This window comes from Balaenoptera borealis, assembly GCF_965194805.1.
Source record: "Balaenoptera borealis genome assembly, chromosome: 12".
In the NCBI taxonomy this organism is placed as follows: domain Eukaryota; kingdom Metazoa; phylum Chordata; class Mammalia; order Artiodactyla; family Balaenopteridae; genus Balaenoptera; species Balaenoptera borealis.
In genome coordinates this window covers 67,970,962-67,993,296 of record NC_138869.1, presented here as the reverse complement: position 1 = coordinate 67,993,296, position 22,335 = coordinate 67,970,962, and the positions used below count along the sequence as shown (strand labels likewise).

At 42.2% G+C, this 22,335-nt stretch overlaps 1 long non-coding RNA gene across 1 annotated transcript; it reads right to left on the bottom strand.

Annotated features, from left to right (window-relative positions):
• Positions 1-668: 668 nt before the first annotated feature.
• LOC309608014 lies at positions 669-21,149 on the bottom strand. The gene is made up of 2 exons (XR_014232618.1): positions 2,688-21,149; positions 669-2,629 (listed from the first exon to the last, which is right to left on the bottom strand). It is a non-coding gene; the product is annotated as an uncharacterized lncRNA (long non-coding RNA).
• Positions 21,150-22,335: the final 1,186 nt, after the last annotated feature.

Here is a 22,335-nt window from a genome sequence, read left to right as displayed (position 1 = left end):
TGCTCCTTTGAAGTGTATTAGTGGTGACAACTGAATGATTGTCCCAAACCCAAAATACCGGGGAAGATGCATATACAGGAACGTCCCTGCCTGAGCATTCATTTGCTACAAGTAGCATTTCCTGTTTTTCATCAAGTCAGAACCAGCTATTCTTAGGCTTTTCCTCATCCAAACCAGTTCTACCTGTTATAAGACTTTACCTCCTAGAGCTTGATTGTTAAGGAAATATCCGCCACCCCCACCCCCACCCCCGCAATGGCAAACTGAAGAAATCTACCTTGTTCGGGTCACACAAATGGTAACCTAATGTTAATTAAGATGCAATATTATTTTGCAGGTATCAATCATATTGGCAAAGATTTTAAAGTCTGATAATGCAACTGTGGGAAAAAGGAAACTCATACACTGCATGTGAGATTGGAAAATGGTTTGACCATCCTGGAGTGTAAACACCCTAAAGAGTTAATGATGCACCTACTCATTGCCCAGAAATGCCTCTTCTGGGTAGAAACTGTGCAGAGATTCTCAAACACTATCATGAAAACCCAGTGCTTTCCTTTTGAATTTCCAACCTATTGAGGATCAATATATTTATAAAATAAAAGAAAAAGCAATTCATAAAACAAATGAAATTTAACAACAGATCTACAAAATACAAGCCTGACTAATTTTTTAAAAATCTATTTATTTTATTTATTTATTTTTGGCTGCGTTGGGTCTTTGTTGCTGTGTGCGGGCTTTCTCTAGTTGCTACGAGTGGGGGTTACTCTTCGTTGCAGTGCGCGGACTTCTCATTGCGGTGGCTTCTCTTGTTGTGGAGCACAGGCTGCAGGAGTGCAGGCTTCAGTAGTTGTGGCTCACGGGCTCTAGAGCGCAGGCTCAGTAGTTGTGGCGCACGGGCTTAGTTGCTCTGCGGCATGTGGGATCTTCCCGGACCAGGGCTCGAACCCGTGTCCCCTTCATTGGCAGGCGGACTCTCAACCACTGCGCCATCAGGGAAGCCCCTAATTTTTTATTATTAGATTTGAAAGACGTAAAAGTCTCAGTTGAATTACTTTTAAAGTTTCTAAATGTTTATTCTACACTTCTGTAGTTTCTAGCCATGAACTGCTAACAGTCTGAAGTCCCCAATTTGAGGAACAGTGCTATCAGTAACTCCAGCCCATGGCAACAAGAGATGCATTTAAAGAAGAATGTTCATTGCTGCACTGTTTTAAATATAGAAAAAAATTTAAATTTACTATCATAGGGGAAAATAAACATTATAGTCATACAATGAAATACAGTACAGCCATTAAAATAAATACACTATATCTATCTACACATATTAACATGGATAGATCTTTTAATTAATTAATTAATTTATTAATTTTGGCTGCGCTGAGTTTTTGTTGTGGCGTGTGGGCTTCTCTAGTTGTGGTGTGCGGGCTCTAGAGCGTGTGGGGTCAGTTGTGGTGTGCGGGCTTAGTTGCGGTATGGGAGATGTTAGTTCCTCAACCAGGGATTGAATCCAGGCCCCCTGCATTGGGAGTGCAAAGTCTTAACCACTGGACCACCAGGGAAGTCCCTAACATGGATAAATCTTGAAACAAAAACACTGAGTGAAAAGAGAAAATGTCAATAGAATCTTTCTTGTATGATGTCATTTATAGGCAGACCTCATTTTAATGCAGTTTATTGTGCTTTGCAGATATTGCATTTTTTACAGATTGAAGGTTCATGGCAACCTTGTGTCAAGCAAGTCTATTGGAGTCGCTTTTGCAACAGCATTTGCTAACTTTGTGTCTCTGTCACATTTCAGTAATTCTCAAATATTTCAAAGTTTTTTGTTATTATTATATGTGTTATGGTGATCTGTGACCAGGGATCTTTGATGTTACTATTGTAATTGTTTTGGGGCTCCATGAGCCAGGCCCATACAAAATGGCAAACTTAATTGATAAATGTGTGTGTTCTGACTGCTCCACCAACAGGCCATTCCCCTATCTCCATCCTCTCCCTGGGTCTCCCTATTCTCTGAGACACAACAATATTAAAATTAGGCCAATTAATAACTCTACAGTGGCCTCCAAGTGTTTGAGTGAAAGGAAGAGTTGCATGTCTCTCACTTTAAATCAAAAGTTAGAAATGATTAAGCTTAGTGAGGAAGGCATGTTGGAAACCAAGATAGGCAGAAAGCTAGGCATCTTGTGCCAAACTGTTAGCCAAGTCATGAATGCAAAGGAAAAGTTCTTGAAGGAAATTAAAAATGTTATTCCAGTGAATAATAAGAAATGATAAGAATGATAAGAAAGTGAAACAGCCTTATTGCCAATATGGAGAAACTTTTAATCTCTGGGTAGAAGGTCAAACCAAGCACAACATTCCTTTAAGCCCAATCAGAGCAAGGCCCTAACTCTCTTCAATTCTGTGAAGGCTGAGAGAGGCGAGGAAACTGCAGAAGAAAAGTTTGAAGCTAGCAGAGGTTGGTTCATGAACTTTAAGGAAAGACGCTGTCTCCATAACATAAAAGTGCAAGTGAAGCAGCAAGTGCTGATGTAGAAGCTGCAGCAAGTTGTCCAGAAGATCTAGTTAAGATAATTCATGAAGGTGGCTACACTAAGCAGATTTTCAATATGGACAAAACAGCCTTATACTGGAAGAAAATGCCGTAAGAGCCTTATACTGGAAGAAAATGCCATAACAGCCTTATACTGGAAGAAAATGCCATCTAGGACTTTCATTTCATAGCTAGAGAGGAGAAGTCAATGCTTGCCTTCAAAGGACAGGCTGACTCTCAGGCTAGGGGCTAATGCAGCTAATGACTTGAAGTTGAAGCCAATGCTCACTTACCATTCCAAAAATCCTAGGGCCCTTAAGAATTATGCTAAATCTAATCTGCCTGTGCTCTATAAATGGAACAACAAAGGCCAGATGATAGTACATCTCTTTACAACATGGTTTACTGAATATTTTAAGACCACTCTTGAGAACTACTGCTCCGAAAAAAAGCCAAGGAGATTCATGTTATTTTCATGCCTGCTAACACAACATCCATTCTGCAGCCCATGGATCAAGGAGTAATTTCAACTTTCCAGTCTTATGATTTAAGAAACACACTTCATAAGGCTATAGCTGCCAGAGATAGTGATTCCTCTGATCGATCTGGGCAAAATCAATTGAAATCCTTCTGGAAAGGATTCACCATTCTGGACGCCATGAAGAACACTTCTGATTCATGGGAAGAGATCAAAATATCACTGTTACCAGGAGTTTGGAAGAAGTTGATTCCTCATGGATGACTTTGAGGAATTCAAGACTTCAGTGGAGGACGTAACCGCAAATGTGGTGGGAAAAGTAGGAGAACTAGAATTAGAAGTGGAACTTGAAGATGTGACTGAATTACTGCAATCTCAGGATAAAACTTGAACAGATGAAGAGTTGTTTCTTATGAATCAGCAAATAAAGTGTTTTTTTGACATGGAATCTACTCCTGGTTAAGATGCTGTGAAGATTATTGAAATGACAACAAAGGATTTAGAATATTATACAAATATTCAATATTCTAAATATTTATAAATATCACCCAAAGTTCATAGTTCACTCTTGGTGTTGTACATACTCTGGGTTTGGACAAATATATTCATCATGTACTTTTCGTTTCAAAGTTCTGTCTTAAAACTGGAATACTCCATAAACTTAGTAAGGATGATAGAAAAAGCTGCCCCCTTTTGAACACAAAATCTATGTCCCAGTCCCGGCTCTTCCTGTATCCATAGGAAGAAGAAAAATCACTGGCTTTGAAGTCAGGCAGATCTTGGTGTGAGTTCCAGCCTTGTTCTGTTGGACCCATGGTTACTCGTCTTTAAGTACAAATCACATATAGCCTCCCTGACAAATGATGTTCACAATGAGTGTCTAATAAATGTTATTTTCTTTCACCCTCCTTAAGCTAAGGCACAGAGCATAAAGGCGCTCCATGCCTGCCTAGAGGTGATGAGACAGACAAGTAACAAAAGGTAGCAATTGAGTCAGATAAGGGCCAACTAGATACATTGGTAGTACTCTGAGGTAGTTGAAACAGCAGCAAGTAACTATTATGCTATACTGTGTTACCATTTAACTATCTGGGTTTCAATTTATTCACTTATAAAATGGCTCTCTGCTTACTATTCTCCTGATTGAAAAGTGAGAGCATAAAAAATGAAAGTCTTGATATGTCATAAAGCATAATACCAGTAGGAGGCAATGTTCATGCCCCACCCCCCCCATTCCCCTCACCCGTTCGCTAGGCAGAATAATGGCCTGTCAAAGATGTCCATGTCCCCATGTTACCTAGCAAGGTGGAATAAAAGATGCTAACGAGCTGTTTTAAAATAAGGATCTCATCCTGGATTCTCTGGTCAGTTCAATATCATCACAATGGAAAAGAGTCAGAGAAAGTTTTGAAGATGCTTCACTGCTGGCTTTGAAGATGGAGGAGCCACAAACCACAGGAATGCTGGTGGCCTCCAGAAGCCAGCAAAGGCGAGAACATATTCTCTCCTGGAGGCTCCAGAAGGAACGCGGCCCTGACAGCAGCTCGACGTTAGCCCATTATACCATTTCAGACTTCTCACCTCCAGAGCTGTAAGATCCTAAATGTGTGTTGTTTTAAGCCATTAAGTTTGTGGTAATTGGGTTACAGTGGTGTTGGGGCCCCGGGAAGGCTGCCCCCAAATACACCAAAGTGGTATATTGATTATTTTGAATGAAAGTTACTTAAGAAACAGCCAATGTAAGAAGGATGCTCTGACCCTCCTTCCTGTCTTCCTGAAAACAGGAAATAAATTTCCCATGTGAAAGGTGCCCTCCCTGCTTCTGGCATCCTTATCACCAGAGACTGGGAATTCAGGGCCAGAAAGGCTCTAGAAACAAACCTTGTTACTTCTTTACTAATCTACCATCCAAGCCCAGTTCCATTTCGATTCTTCACTAATTAAGCACCCAAGTCTAAATTTCTTTGTCCTCTCCATTCCTCTTAAATTTATTGTTTCTTTGTCTAAAGAGTATGAAAGCTGCCTGCCTTGGTTACTAATTAGGTCTGTTTCTATGAGACCTTCATAGGTATGAATTAAAATTTTTTTTTCTCCTGTTAATCTGTCCTGTGTCTTTTTAATGATTAGGCCAGACAAGAGAATTCAAGAAGGGCGGGGGGAAATTGTCCCCCTCCCCGACAGTGGAAATATGAAATGAATACAATCCTTTGAAGACAGCAGCATGAAGAATGGATTAGTGTGGAAGGTAGCACAGAATGTGTGTCCTACTTTTCTTCTTTTAAATGTCACTGTCCATCAAACCAGAGACACGGAGTTCAAATGGCCCCAGGTCGATCTGGGCCTAGATTCAGCAGGAGGAGGCCTTTCATTAAATTTCCTCTAGCTCAGTGTAGCTCTGGCAGCCACAAGGCTGTGCTCATCACTATGTACTAGCGGCTCTGGAATATTCCATGACAGGCGCTGAGCGTGGATCCCCCAGAACATCCCCGACTCCTACCCCTCAGAACATTTCTTGGAGGCCAAATACTGTGCACGAATGTTCCTTGATGTCTCTTGATCCTTATGTCAGCTGTAATCATCCCTCAGGATGTAGAGCCAAGGTCCTCTCCTTTGGTAAATTGAGTTTCGGGCCCCAGTTCTTCACTTCCCTGTAGGGCATCCACACCGATGTCATGGAAGAGTGGAGTATGCTGCCTGGTCCCTTGACTTTGGGTGTGGCCATGTTACTTGCTTCAGCCAGTGGAATTTTAGTGACTGCAGTGAGAGTTGAGACTTGAACTCTTTTGGAACAGTTGAACTCTCCTGCTCTTTAGAGACCCACTCCGAGAACAGACTCTGATCTAAGGAGGAGGAGAGCCATGTGGAGTGGAGGAGTGGACCCCAACACAGTCAGCAGCCTAGAGCTGGAACCCAAAGCCTGGAGTCAAGCTCGGCCCAATGGTTTGGCCATTGTCTTGTAGACCATGAGCCTAAGGATTATTGTTTTAAGTCACCACGTCTTTGAGACATGAGCTGCCCAGCATTACCGTGGCCATACAGGAAAGCTTTTCTAACTCCTCTCCCCTGATAGAACTGACCATGCCTCCTTTGTGCTCATCATCCTGTCTTACTGTTCTCATATTCGTCTCCCCAACTGGACTCAAGTTCCTTGAGGGCAGGTGCCAGGTATTGACTTTGTATGTATGACCCCAATCATGATGCTCAAAATATAATAGGTTCCTGATACTTTTTTTTTTTTTTTTATGAAAAGAAACAATTAAATGAGTGGATACAAGGAACACACTTTTCCAAGTCTGTGACCTTGAAGTAGGGACAGAGAGGGGAGGAGGAAATCATAGGTTTCTGGGCTGCTGCAAATTGCATCCAATTCATCAGGGGCCAAGCTTTGTTGGTCGACCAAAGAAATCATATTTTTATATTTTTATTTTTTTTTATTTTTATTTTTTGCTGTGTTGGGTCTTCGTTTCTGTGCGCGGGCTTTCTCTAGTTGCGGCGAGCGGGGGCCACTCTTCATCGCGTTGCGCGGGGCTCTCACTGTCGCGGCCTCTCTTGTTGCGGAGCACAGGCTCCAGACGCGCAGGCTCAGTAGTTGTGGCTCAAGGGCCCAGTTGCTCCGTGGCATGTGGGATCTTCCCAGACCAGGGCTCGAACCCGTGTCCCCTGCATTGGCAGGCAGATTCTCAACCACTGAGCCACCATGGAAGCCCAGAAATCATACTTTTCAATGAAATTTTCCAATAGCATAAATGCTATTGTGATTCATGAGGCAAACAAATTTATTTCAAAGTCACAGCAAAGGTGAAGCTGCTAGTGATCATTTATATGTTTCCTCAAAAGATGTATTCAAAAAGAACAACTCAACTCATAGGAGGAATGAAAAGTTTTGACATGAAAAAGCAGCCTTCCTATTCCAAAATATTGAGAACTATTGTTCTAGATGATTCCTTTGAAAGACGCCATCAAGAATCCAGCTCTTGCTTGTTGACTTATGGCCTATGGAGCAGGGACTTAGTGTGTCTGTCTGGCTTATTCTCCCCTGAATCTCCAGGTCACTGCACATTTACATCATCAGGGCAGGACTACTGTCAGCTTTCAAGACACCTCAAAGAAAATTATAAGCTTTCATTCTTTCTCCACCCTTCCTTTCACAAAAGCTGTCACATCACCACATTTTGCAGCTCAGTCTTGGGTTTGTAATTATAGTTGTTGCCATAAGAATGCTTCCAAAAGAGAGGGTTATTTAATAGGAAGAAACTCACATACACAAAGGAAAAGACTGCCAGTACAGGAGTAACGATTGAACGCTGATCGTTTAAAACATGAAAACTATACACCAAACGTGGCTGGGAGTTGACTTCAGCCGTGTGTCTTCCTGTCCTAAATGTTTATAGCAGCAAAGAGGTTTCTGTGCAACTGTTGAAGCCCTTTCTTTCTCTTTAAATGTGTTTATTGTCTTTCATTCTAATTCACTTAAAGGATGACATCTCAAATCTGTGGCTGGAACACAAGATCGAAATATTGAGGGAATTCCCTGTAGGTCCAGTGGTTAGGACTTGGTGCTTTCACTGCAGGGGGCACGGGTTTGACCCCTGGTCGGGGAACTAAGATCCTGCATGCCACATGGTGCAGCCAAAAAAAAATTATTGAAGGGTTCAAGGGCATTTTATGGGGACTGAGAGTGGAGGTTGGGGAGGAGGAAGCAATAGATCAATGGTGACTTCCCTTAGAATCTTTATCTACTCACCAGTCTTAACTTTCAAGGTCTTAACTAAGCCATGACATAGCCATAGCTCTCTGGGGCTGATGGAACTAATAGGAGACATGGGAAAGGATATTAGATAAATATTTGCTGATGAACGTGTGAATGAGTAAGTGAATAAATGAGTGCCTCAGACTAACCCTTCACTCTCATGTTCCCCTGGTCATCGTCCCTGTAATCCTGCAGCAACAAACTGCATGTGATTTCCCAAACATCATGCTTCCTCTTGCTGTAACTTCTGGCTTCCTTATCTGCCCCACACAGCCCATCATCACCTTGCCAGTCCCTACTCAACCTTCAAGTCACAAATCAGGCTCCAGGCTGGGGCAGTACTTCATACCTATATCATGACACAACAGTTGTTCCCCAACTTAAGTGCAGGAACCACGTATTTTAATCATTTTCACTAAGCAACTGGCTTGGTGCCAGACACGTCACAGGTATTCAGTAAGTGATCACGGAATAATCTTTATGCTATTTGACTCTTTCAGTGCCTTCCAAGTCAGACTATAAATTACTTCAATGCAGGATGATCTCCTCTACAATTCTTTACTTATGTGTCTTCCATTTCTCGTGCATGGCAGTCTCACTCTGCCCCAAAATTGATCAAGCAAGGAGAGGGGGAAGACACAATTCTGGCTGTTGGGTGCTTCCAATGGGTTAATCCATTGGAAGGATTTTAGTTGGGACTGACGTCATCAGATCACCTGTGGGAAAGAAACATTATAGTTTAGAGAGAACAACATTTAGAAGTAGACAAGAAGGTCATGGGGACAGTCCAGAAAAAACTGATTGTAGATTATTACAGATTTTAACTAGGATCAGAGCAGTGGGAATAGAGACTTGGGATCTATATTATATATTTCAGAGATGGCACTCACAGGATTTGGTGGATGACTAATAATGGTGCAAAGGATGGAGGAAATCTAGGATGACTCCAAGGTCATTAGCTCAGGCAGATTGTGTGTCCTTCAACACAGTGGGGGAATATGGGAGGAAGAGGTCCAACAGCAGAGGGAGAAGGGCCCTGAGTTCAGTGTTGTTTTTATTGCAAATGAGGAACCTGTGGATCAACGAGAAGATAGGTACCCACCAGCAGATGGTGGTTTTGGAGCTCAGCAGAGCGATCTGGACTGAAGATGCAGATTTTAGAGTCATTAGCAAGTGGAAGTTGAAGATAAGGTGATGACTGACTTTGCCCGAATATTGTATAGAGCAGAGGTTCTGGGGGTCTGGGGTGGGAAGAGGTTACATGGGAATATCCCCATCTGAAAATGTTTAGGTTTAGTCGACCTAAAGAACACGTTAGATACGTGTTCCATATGGGCAGTAGCAGCTTTATTGAGACTTATTGAGAGCATAGAAGCCTCCCCCAGGGGTGGCTCCCTGTGTGTGTCTGATATCATCTCCCATCTTGTGAGCCTCTGTGGAATCCACTTCTAGAACCCAGAATACACCCATTCACAGATTTGACTTTCCTGCTAGATTCTGCCCTATTGGAGAGCCGGAACTTTGTCTTGTTCAAAGTATATCCCTAGTACTTAGCATAGGATCTGGCATGCAGGTTTTCAAGTGTTTTATGAGTCAGATGATCTCACTTATTGTTGACTTCATGAGGTGTGGTTTGTCACTGACATTTTAGATGTGAGAAAAGGAGGCCCCACAAGATGAAGTAATCTAGTCATGTCATACAGCTAATAAGTGACTCAGCAAATCTTCTGCCCCGATGTCAGTGCAGGGCTCTCCCCTGTAGCACACGGCCTCTGCTCATTCCTGACCTGCCACCACCATCAAAAGGTGGGATGGGAGATTTGCAGCAACATGGATGGACCTGGAGATGATCATACTAAGTGAAGTCAGTCAGAAAGAGAAAGACAAATACCATATGATATCAATTATATGTGGAATCTAAAATATGACACAAATGAACTTATCTATGAAACAGAAACAGACTCACAAACACAGAGAACATACTTGTGGTTGCCAAGGGGGAGGGAGTGGGGAAGGGATGGAGTGGGAGTTTGGGGTGAGCAGATGCAAACTATTACATATAGGATGGAATAACAACAAGGTCTTACTGTATAGCACAGGGAACTATATTCAATATCCTGTGATAAACCATATGGAAAAGAATATGAAAAAGAATGTATATAAGTGTAACTGAATCACTTTGCTATACAGCAGAAATTAACACAACATTGTAAATCAACTATACTTCAATTAAAAAAACTATTGAACAACAAAAAAAGAAGAAAATAAAGTTGATAAATGGTTGTTAAAAAAAAAAGACTTTCATTGACCAAAAAATTGATAGATGGATGCTGGATTTAATATAGAAAATATACACAAAGGAAAAAGAGAAAAGTGCTGAGAAAGGAGGAAGGGGCTAGAATGGAAATTTTGTGATTGAAAAATGTAGAGGGGGCAGTAGGCTCCTCTGAGGTGGAAACATTTAATACCTGTCAGAGAACTTGGATTCTCCACTGGCCAGAGCTCCCCGAGGAAGCCTGCAGCTTCCAGAGCCTGTGGGTCCGAGTGGAGACAGGAAGACCCTGAGAAGCCAGGGAGGCTTGAGGGAGTTTGTCTGAGCCTGTATGTTCTCATGGAGGGGATGCCAATTGGAGACTTGTCTTTGTGAAATAAGACAGTTAGGAAGAGGCACAAATCAGTAGGGTAAAAGGCCAGCAGTCACTCAAACTTCATTGGAATTAGTATGATCAGTTCACTGTGTAACAAATAATAGTGCCTCCTCAGGTGAGGGGCTTGAGTTGGGGCGGGCTTAACGCCCTGGAGGAAGTGAAGGACAGAGGTGACCTGAGGCAGGAGAGGGGTACAGAGGTCAGAAGGGTGCCAACTGTGACATTACAGAAAATTTGCTAACGGCCTACCGTGCCCCAGGAAAGGGGAAAGAATTCTCTTTCTCTTACCGCAGACCTGGAAGCCTTACGGACATTCCTGGGTCCTTCCTTTTCCTCCTCTGCCCTTCAGGGTTCCTTGTTCATCCTCTATCTGTAACAGCTGTTTTTGTAGTTATCTGAATTGACCCCTTGATTTAAGCCCACGAAGGGAAATAACACTTAACGTTAATCAGACATACTGGCTACTTTGAAAATTATTTCATCTCATTCTTATAACAATCCTTAGGGCAAGAACTACCACCATCTCCAGGAAACCAAGGCTTAGAAAGATAAACATTCTGTTCAGATTCACAAAGCACCAAGGAGCAGAGAAGAAATTCAGATCCAGGTCTCTCTAAATCCAAAATCTGTCCTCCAGACACTGCCTGTGTCCCACGAGGCCCAGGATCACGTCTAGCATCTTGTTTTCCGCTCAGAGTACCCAGCATGGTAACCTGCATGTGGTAAGCGCTCGACTCATATTTACTGAATTGATTTTGAGTTGGTCAATCTTTCTTTGGGGGTGTCGATTTTTACTGAATTGACCTCAGGGTCCCTGAGAACGTATGCTATCAGGGATGTACCAGATGCAAATCTTGTCCCTTCTCAGATTCTCTCAGCTGGCTCCCCCACCCTCCCCCACTCCACTCCCTCCACTCCGAATTTGGATCAAAGGTCACATTCAGGACATTGGAGCTGGCTGAATGGCCAGATGACACAAGACTGAAATGTGGGGGAATTAGGTCCCAGTGGGATGAAACGCAACCAATGGTAGGTGGAGAGAAGAGCGAGCCAGGCAGATAAATCTTGTCCTTTATTTTCTTGAACCCTGTGGAGAAGGTCCCTGATACTGGAGAACAGAACCACCCTCAGCACAGAGCTCTGCTTTCTGAGCTGGTTGGGAAGTGGTGGCCAGCAAGGTAACTCATTGCCTCACCCAGCCTTGCATTTTTCCTTACCTCACTTCCTTTTTTCCTCACCTGCACTGCCCTGGCTTTCACCTCCCAAGGAAAATGACAGCACCAAGGCAAGGAATAAAGAGAGACATTATATGTCGTAATAGGAATAATCCAAGAAACTCTAACAAACATGTACCTATATGTACCTAGCAACAGAGACATGAAATATAAAGAAAAAAAATTGATGCCACAGGGAGAGATGGGCAAACTCTAAGTCATAGTGGGAGCTTTTAATGCACCTCAGAGGCTGATAGAAAGATTTCAATACTTCTCCCTTTGAAGCTGAGAGATCAGGAAAAAAAGAAAAAGTAAGTCTATGCCAGATTTAAATGGGAAAAAAGTGCAACATATCTTTGAAAACTCAAAGGAGAAAACTCAAAGGAATTCTATTCAACAGTTATAACATAGTTTCTATGGGTATATAGGTTTTGAGAGTTCAAAAAAATTTTTAGGACAAGACAACTTTATAAGTACAGGGAGCCCGGTCCACACCCTTACCCCACCCTTGGAGGGACTGTTCTGTGTGTCAGTAGAAGGTAGACCTTGGAAGATTTGTGGGTTTTGCCCCCAGCCTCCTACTTTAACTCTATCCACGTGGTGAGTCCCCGCTTTCCAAGCAGAGTTAACTCTGAGCACTTCCAGAGAACTGTGAGAAAGTTGTTGTGATGTTAATACGTTTACTGAGTTATGCATTTCAGATTCTTGGTGGTCTTTTACAGGAGTGAATAAGCAAGGGTGTAAGTGTAAAATTTTACCCTGTCAGAGTTTTTCTCTTCTTCTCTGTATTCAGTTGCTATTAATTTGAATTCCTTTCTCCCTGAACAGCTTGCTGTTTGGAGTTTGCCAAGGACACATTTTATTAATTTAGAAAACACTTTTAATTTTTTTCTCACTATAAAAGTAATACTTGTTCACTGTACAAGACTCAGCAAATACAGAAAAGGAGAAAGAAGGAAATAAAATGCATTTATTATCCTACGACTCAGGGGCAGCCACTTTCACTTTTTTTTTTTTTTTTTGGCCGAGCCTGGAGGCAGGCGGGATCTTAGTTCCCCGACCAGGGATCAAACCCATGCCCCCTGCAGTGGAAGCGCAGAGTCCTAACCACTGGACTGCCAGGGAAGTACCCACTTTCACATTTTATTTGACCCCTGTGACAACTTTTTGAAGCTCACTGACTGGATTTTCTGAAGACCTCAGGCCTGGCCTTCTCCACCTCCATCCTTCTGCCCTGCTTCTTGCCTCTCCCCTCCCCCATTTCCTTTACATCTGCCACTCAGCACTAAATAACAAACCGCTCCCCCAAATTAAAATTGTAAACGTCACTATGAATATTGTATTAACTCAGAAAATTTAGGTGGGACAGATCCACAGGTGAAGATGTGAATTTGCCCAACAAATCTGATATGAAAGGTAACTACTAGCACAAGTCATCTGAGGAATGAATTGGGTGAGAACCAGGAAAGAGTTAGTTCCAGGGTTACCCAAAAAGCTCACTTTCCCCAGCTTTACAGAGTTGGCAGTCCGGACTTTTCTAGAGCAAAGGCTATCTTGCTTATTGTGTCCTAATAATAATAGTACACAGCACACAGCACTTACTATGCACCAAACCCTGTTAGAAGTGTTTTATATATACTGGGAATTCCCTGGTGGTCCGGTGGTTAGGACTCAGTGCTTTCAGTGCCAGGGCCAGGGTTCAAACCCTGGTTGGGGAACTAAGATCCTGCAAGCCATGTGGCACAACCAAAAAAGAAAAAAAAACGTACTTTTTATATATATTAAATTCATGATGCTATCACTCACATTTTGCAGATGAGGACGCTGAGGCACAGAAAGATTAAGTGACTTGCTCAGTGTTGTGAAGCCAACAAGAAACACAGCTGGGATTTGAACCCTGGCTGTCTGTTTCTAGAACCTGTAGCTTCAAACCCCTGTGCCATGCTGCCTTTAAAGTTCTTTCATAAGCTTTAAGCTATGATTTCCACAGTGTTGGATGTGAGACAATTTTAGGTGGTTCTTGGAGAAATTTTTAAAAATACCATGTCTTTCATGTCTGTTAGAAAAAAATTCTTGCACAAGTGTAATGTCACAAACATTTTTACATAAGATGAATAAAGTTTAAAAGTCAGCTCCAAGAAAAATATTAATAACAGTACAAATAGTATGAAAAGTTTGCAGAGATAATAAAAGTGACATGCTAGTGAAATCTGGGAAACACTTAATTTAAAAATCAAAACCAAGTCCCCACCTCCAACACAATGAGGCACCTGGGGGAGACTTCCCACCAGCAGAGAGTGGTTCGAAGGTTCAAAGGTGGTGGGCTCAGACCTACTGTATAGCACAGCGAACTATACTCAATATTCTGTAATAACCTATATGGGAAAAGAATCCGAAAAAGACGATATATATACATGTGTGTGTATGTGTGTGTATGTATATTTATATGACTTAATTGCTTTGCCGTACACCTGAAATTAACATAACATTGTAAATCAACTAAACTTCAATAAAAAATAAATTAATTAAAAATAGTAACACTCTTTACTCTCCCATAAATTATAATCCTATTAGTTTTTAAGATATTTTCTGCCTTGAAAAGTTGTCAGTGTGGGTTTCTGAGGTTCTGCCCAGGGGGCAGGCAGGGAGCTGACAGTTATTGCATAACTAATCTTTACTATATTTTTATTGACTTGCCGAGAAATATGTTAGAAATAATATTGATACAAGATTGTGTGCAGTTTTTATGACCAGTGCTTCGGCCGTGGGCTGGTTACATGAGAGGCATACGGACCCCCTGTCACTGAGCTGTACCAGAATCTCCCCCCAGAGGGGTCAAGGTCGGGATGGACAGTGTGTCTTGGCAGCTCTGATAGCCGTTTGCAGTGGATAAAATACACATGTATTTTAAACAAAACGTGTTTTGTCTGCCCTTCCTTGAAACTTATGCTTCAACGACTTGATTGATACTGTAATCTTACAAAACTCTTGGCTGTACAGAAGTTGAAAGAATTTTTTCAGTTTTTTACTAGGTCCTCTTTTTGACAATGCAGGAGGCATTTTCTCCTCTAGTCTCAGTTACAGAAATAGATCTTTTTATTTTAGCAGATTGTGAAAATACTCCTTGTTTTCATACAATAAAACTCAGAGTCCAATGAGTAACCCTCTGTCTTAGCCATCAGCGGCTCTCACGTCTTACATACACAGGACCTAGAGAATGCAGTTTTTGACTGCTGTCTCATAATTTTCCCACTTATTTTTCATTTGGCTTATATATTTCATTCTTTTATTCAAAATTGTGTTTTCTTCCATGGCACATATATCCGTATAATCCATTTTATGTCTTACATGGAATAAACCAGAAGGTAAATAAGGAAAATTATTATTCCCTAAGCATTAAATAGATTATGACTCAAATTGCTAAAGGCAGGGAAACCGTAGAAAGTGTTTTTTTACTGCCAATCACCATTAATTTGGCTTTGTGAGTCAAACCTAATGTATGCATCTTTTCCAATCCTACTCCCAGACATACATATTCATGGTACATTTGACAGCCTGCTTCTCCCCTGGTGCTTTACGTCTCAATAACAGAACTAATTGCCTGGGTGTGGAGCCCATGCAAGCAAGCCTTTTTTTTTTCCCTATAAAGACTGCCCAATCTATTTTAGACAGGGTCTGGATATTTGTGGTAACAGGCACGATTCTCTTGTTCTGTTACAATTCATAGTCATTCTGATCATAGATCTATTTAAAGCTTTAAAAAAAAGCTGAAGAAATTCACAGCATGAAGAAAGAAGTAGGAAAACCAAAGTGCTAGTCAAAACACTTTCCTGAGACTCGTGTGTAAAGGCCTAAATAAACATCTTTGCCTTGTCCTTGTCAAACTATTTTTGGTTTAGCCTTTTAATTAACTTGTCATCAGTACCTTTTTAGAATCCCACTCTACCCTCTGTTGATTCTGAAGATGCGGGGAAGTTGCATACACACCTCAAGATCTCAGTGATCACTTTAGACTCAAGTTTTATCTGCCAGGGACACAGGGAGCTCACGTGTGGTCTTCCGGGGGTCTACAAACTTGTATGCAGAATTAAAAAAAATTTATTTAAGTGTAGTTGATTTACAGTGTTGTGTTAATTTCTGCTGTACAGCAAAGTGACTCAGTTATACATATACATATATATATATATATATATATATATATACACACATTCTTTTTCATATTCTTTTTCATTATGGTTTATTACAGGATGTTGAATATAGTTCCCTGTGCTATACAGTAGGACCTTGTTGTTTATCTATCCTTATGTAACAGTTTGCATCTGCTAATCCCAAATTCCCAATCCATCCCCCAGCCCACTCACCTCCCCCTTGGCAACCACAAGTCTGTTCTCTATGTCTGTGAGTCTGTTTCTGTTTCATAGATAAGTTCATTTGTGTCATAGTTTAGATTCCACATGTAAATGATATCATATGGTATTTGTCTTTCTCTGTCTGTCTTACTTCACTGAGTATGATAATCTCTAGGTCCATCCATGTTGCTGCAAATAGCATTATTTCATTCTTTTTTACAGCTGAGTAATATTCCATTGTGTGTGTGTGTGTGTGTGTGTGTGTGTGTGTGTGTGTATCACATCTTCTTCATCCATTCATCTGTCGATCAGCCATCAGTTCTTAAATGCCCTTGTCTGCAAGGACCAGGAGGCCATGAGGGAAACAAGGATAGTTCTGGTCTCATCCAGGCCTTCCAGGAGTCACAGTCTGATCAAACCTTCATGTGCAAGAGAATCAGCTAGGGATCCTATTCAAATGCAGATTCTGATCTCATAGTTGTGGGGTGGGGTCATTTTCTCGTATATAGAAAGAGTAATTATTAGTCATATCAGATACTTCACACATGTGCCTTACTTGAAGCAAGCAAACTCAATGATGGCAAATCTGGATTTATTAAACAGGTAACCAGGAGCCGATCATTTGCTATTGTAAGGAATGCACCGTTTAGTACATCGGGTCCCCTGCTTTGCTCACACTGCAATCACCTGGGAATCTTTAAAAATCTACTCCTGCCTGGCCCCCACCCCCAGATACACTGATTTAATTGGTCAGGGGGCCATAGGAATTGACAAGCTCCCCAGGAAATTCTAGAGCACAGCAGAGCTTAAGAACCACTGATCTAATAGCCACCATCATTGTCTCTGCATCTCGTAACTTCTGAAAGTGACTAGCAAAGTCAAGATAGAAACCTCGATCTGCCTGAGCCCTGAGCCTCCTACCACCAAAAGAGAACTTCTGAGCTTTCAACTCAAACACTTTATACCCATTTTTTGTGAGTTTCTCTGAAATGTTTTCTAGGACTTAACTCTTACGTTTTCCTATTATGATAAAGGCCAATCTTGATACTGAAGCAAAGCCAGAAGAAATTAGTTGTGTAGGGTGACATAAAATCTATATTGCTAAGTATAATCCTAAGTGGTGCAAAGAACAAAGAATAGTTCAAAGCAGTATTAACAACTTCTTCGTAAACAGGTAATGAAAGTTTCCTGTAAAAATATGTAAGACCATAAAAGTGGGTTCTGGACCCAATTTCCAACATGTGGCTGAGGTGTTTTTCTCCACACCAACAAGCAGTTCTCTAGACACCCACAGGTTAGAGGCCCTCCCCCCTCACTTCTGATGCCAATAAAACGCCCAGGCTTCTGCCTGGCCCACTAGAGGTCAAAGGTTCCAATGATCCCAGCCGTGGGTTCTATTAATTTGCTCACAGAACTCAGAGAAACATTTTACTTATTAGACCACCAGTTTATCATAAAAGAATGTTACTTGGGAACAGCCAGATGACAGCAATGCAGAGGGTAAGGTAGGTGGGAAAGGGTGTGGGGCTTCCATGCTCTCTGAGAAGGACCCCCGCCCCCATCTCCATGTGTTCACCAACTGGAGGCTCTCAGAACCCAGTCCTTTTGGGTTTTATGGAGGCTGTGTTACGCAGGCACGACTGATGGAATCAATTGCTGATTGATTCAACCTCTAGCCCCTCTCCTCTCCCTGGAGGTCAGGGATGAGACTGAAAGGTCCAACCCTCTAATCACGTGATTTGTCTTCCTGGCAACCATATAGTGTTTCTGGATAAAAGGACTAGAAATAGAACATCACAGTGAACTAGCTGGACTAGAGAGGCCGACTCCTGTTTGGGTCCCAGTTTTTCCACTTATAACCTCATGACCTGGGACCAGGATTCACGGGACATGGAAGGTGGGTACCATCATGCCTCAACCTCAGGATGAAGGCTGTCAGGACCCACCACAGCTGCGGCCTCTGGGTCACCTGGGACAGAACTCCCCAAAGTCTAATGTGTGAATCACCGGGGTGTCGGGGGCGAGGAGGAGGGTGGGGTCAGAAGGCAGATTCTGATTTAGCAAGTCTGGAATTTGGCCTGAGATTCTGCATTTCCAACAAACTCCTGGTGATGCCACTGCTGGTGTACAAACCACACTTAGAGAGGATCTAAATTTCCTTAGTACAAGAGCTACCCAATTCCCTGTTTTGGTGCTCGACCGACATCCTGGTTCTTTCTCTGTTTCTGTGTCTCTCCACGTACCTGTAGCTTCTGTTCCTCTTCCAACTGCTTGTATCTTAATTACAACTAATTACAAATTTCCGCAAGAGAAAAGATCGAATTGATTCATCTCAACGTGGTGGAAATATAGGCACCTTTAAAAATATTCTTTCATCCTTTCTAATATTCTTTCATCTTTCTAAATATTCTTTCATCTTTCATACTTTCTAAATGTTCTTTCATGAGCTAGCATAACTTGCATAATCAGAAAAAAATTATTTTCTCCTGTTTGGAAAGAACCACATTATCCCTTTGCTGCCTTATGTGCAATGCTGGCCAAACTTAAGCCCTTCAGAAACCCACAGAGCTGGAGAGGAAAATACAGATTTGAAAGGCGGGAACTAGAACCCAAGGCACTAAATGCCACATCCTAAGGACACAGCCAGCATCTTTGGAAGGAATTGCAGGATTCCAGAGGGTCCAGCAAATGGCATCCAAACTTGACGAGCCCTGCTCTCCTGGCCTGAGGAGATCTTTAATGTTCCTGTGTGTCAGGGGGTCTGACCCCACGCTGCAGCTCTGAGGGCTTACTTTGGAAGAGAGCAGGAGAGTTTTGTCACTCTGCGGTGGCTTCTGTCTTTAGACAAGCTTGCAAAAATTCCACTGCCTGCCACGCACAGTCCCTTGTCATGCGAACACAGTTAAAATGCAAGAGAAGCTTATCTGAGCGTGTCCGCAGCAGCTAGAATCGGCCTGTGGGTAACTAAAAGGCCTAAGAAGATTCTTCTGCAGATTTGTGCTAATTACTGGGTCAGGACTTCACTGGCACAAGATGGCATGTTCTACCAGCCTTTTCTATTTTGCAGTCAGTAACTTTGTCAGAGAAACAAGTGCCTAACATAATATAGTAGGGTGTAAATCGACTTATAGTTCTCCCCTTCTGTGGAAAGCTCCAGGATTCGACTGAAAACTGCTTCATAACATGGTCCAAAGACTCGCAGGCCTCTCAGCACTTCAGAGCTGAAGGGTGGTTCCACTTTTGTTAGGCTTCTGACTCTGTTTCTACAAAAGAAAGGGCTTTCCTGAGGTGGGGCCTTGCCCTCCCCACTGGTCACTAGCCTTTAACAGCAGCTGCATGAGAGCATTGTTTTCTGGACTCAGGGGGCCTGGAAATCAGCTGATCCTGCCTCCTGTGGACCCCCATCTCCCACCCTCCAGTAGATGTCATGTAAAACTGCACTTGCCTGAAGATTGACCCTAAAGTTCCCCGCTCATATTTTAGTGGGGAGGACCACCCTCCATGCTGCCCTTTGAAAGGTTCTACCAGTCCAACCCCACTTTTCCTGCTGGGGGTGCTCAGAGCACACAGGGCTGCCAGTAGCATCTTATGAGCTGCTGAAGGTCTCAGACAGGCAATGGCGAGGACCATTCCGCATTTCCCAATTCAGCGCAGGAACCATATGCACGTCGCAGACATTATCCCATTGTGTAATTTGAGCCCATTGCCATGTATAGATATTTCTAACTAAGCCATAGCAATTGTTTTCCATGTTGGTTTGTTTTGTTGGCATTCATTCCCACTTCATCCCCGCCCCAAACTTCAAACACCGGCTGTTCCTCCTTGATGTCGTAAAGACTTTCTGTGGTGGCTTGAGGCTGTTTGCTTCCTTTTTCTGTGCCTTGCCACAGTGGTTCAGAGAAAGCAAATTAAAACAAGGGGGAAAGTCAGCGTGCTTCTAGAAGGAAGGACAGAGGAAACAAGGCCCACCCTAGTGGCAAAGCTGAAGAGTGTCTTCAGGAGAATAGAAAGGTCTAATGGGTAATTTTTAATGTTCTCTGACCATAGGCAATGCAAACCCCCTCTGCTGTTTGTCGCATAAAATCTTCAGTAAAGGATATGGTTCTGACTGACGATTTTGTGTGAATGAAATGTGTAAGAGCATGTGAAGATTTGCTGCATGCCAGGTTCTGGTGGATGTGAAGAAAGCAGAGCATTCCCGGGCAGAAGGGCTGGAAGATGGGTGCCCCTGGGTGTGTTTGTCCAGGTCGTGCGCTGCCTGCAGAAGCCCTCCTCACGTTGGAGGTGAATGTCACCCCCAAAAGTGTCATGTTCTCAACCTGCACAGCCATCTGTGGGGGCCCTAAATCAAAGGTCAGCTGTTAAGTGGATTTGCATTTTTATATCAACACAGCTACAGAGCATCTCCTGGGTATATGGCTAGAATTTTATTCTTGCCCTGGAGTTTCCCATATGACGTAGGGAACGTGAAATGAAATGCAGAGATAAAAATATAACATAGCATATGCTAAGTGTCACATGAGTGGTGCAGAGAAGTCTTCTGAGAAACTCTAGTCCCATTAGATGCTCTGTGAAGTGTCCCAGAGTGCATTAAGCTGGGGAAACACTCACAGGGGACCCCTTCCTTGGAGATTCTCTGTGCATATTAGCCTATGAAGGCTGGGGGGTGTCTGCTGCAATGTAATCTGCAGACCTTTTGTTAATGCCAAGTTCCCCATTTATTTGAACATGGAACACATTTTTGTAAAAAACCAATGAAACATTCCAAGAAAATGGGGAGATGCTGTTGTAGAGGATACACCCTGAGGATTTAAGGATGGAGGAAATCACCCTGGGCTGGAATCACTGTTCTAGGGAAGCATTTCAGGGAAGCAAAGGAAAAGCAGCTCAGCCTCCCGAGATCGGCAACAGTCAGATGAGCAGAGCCAGGGAGGGAAGAGAATGCTCGAGAACCATGACAGCAAGGAACACACACACACATACACGCACAATACAAGCACACACACATACACATACACATATATACACAGACATAAACACACATGCATGCACATACACATACATACACACATACACATGTACACACATACACATATACATACACACATACACACATGCACACACATATACATACAGACACAGGCACACACATACACACATACACATATACATACACATATACACAGACACACATGCACATACACACATACACACACATACACATATACACACATGCACACACATACACATACAGACACAGGCACACACATATACATACACATATACACAGACACACATGCACATACACACATACACAGACACATACACAGACACACACATACACACACATACATACACACAGAGACACACAGGCACACACACATACACACATACACTATTGTACCACAAGGGGTTTCAGTATCCTGGCTGCCAGTGAAGGGTTGTGTTGAGGTTGCCTGGAAGATCCCATCAGCCTGTATCATTGTATCATCTTAGGTCCTGGAATAATCATCTTAGAGGGAACCTAGTCTTAATGGTGGTAGAATTGCTATTAAACTTAGGTTTCCAAAATATCTTACTCTTAAAAACAAATCAACAGGTTAATCATGTGACAAAATGGCACAAGTTCTTATTTTTTACCCATTTCTTCTGGTATTTTTAAAGTTATCCACAGTGGATAAACTGGCATTGCTTAGTCTATTATACAGAATAAAAGTATTCCCCTCCCTATTACCCCTTTAATTGGTTACACTCATTAGGAATCACTTTGGATAACTCTGTAGAAAAATAAGTAAGATTAAGAACTTTATTTCCATTATACCTTTAGGCAAGGCAGAGATTTTGTGAGGCTTTTAAAGGTAAGAATAAAACAATGAAATGTATGTTACCAGAGGGTGTGGAGAAAAGGGAACCCTTCTACACTGTTGGTGGGAATGTAAGTTGGTGCAGCCACTATGGAGAACAGTATGGAGGTTCCTAAAAAAACTAAAAATAGAGTTGCCATATGATCCAACAATCCCACTCCTGGACATATATCCAGACAAAACTATAATTTGAAAAGATATATGCACCCCTATGTTCATAGCAGCACTATTTACAATAGCCAAGACAGGGAAACAACCTAAATGTCCATCGACAGATGAATGGATAAAGAAGATGTGGTACATATATACAATGGAATATTACTCAGCCATAAAAGTGAGTGAAATAATGCCATTTGCAGCAACATGGATGGACCTAGAGATTATCATATTAACTGAGGTAAGACTGACAGAGAAAGACAAATACCATATGGTACCACTTATATGTGGAACCTAAAATACGACACAAATGAACATATCCATGAAACAGAAACAG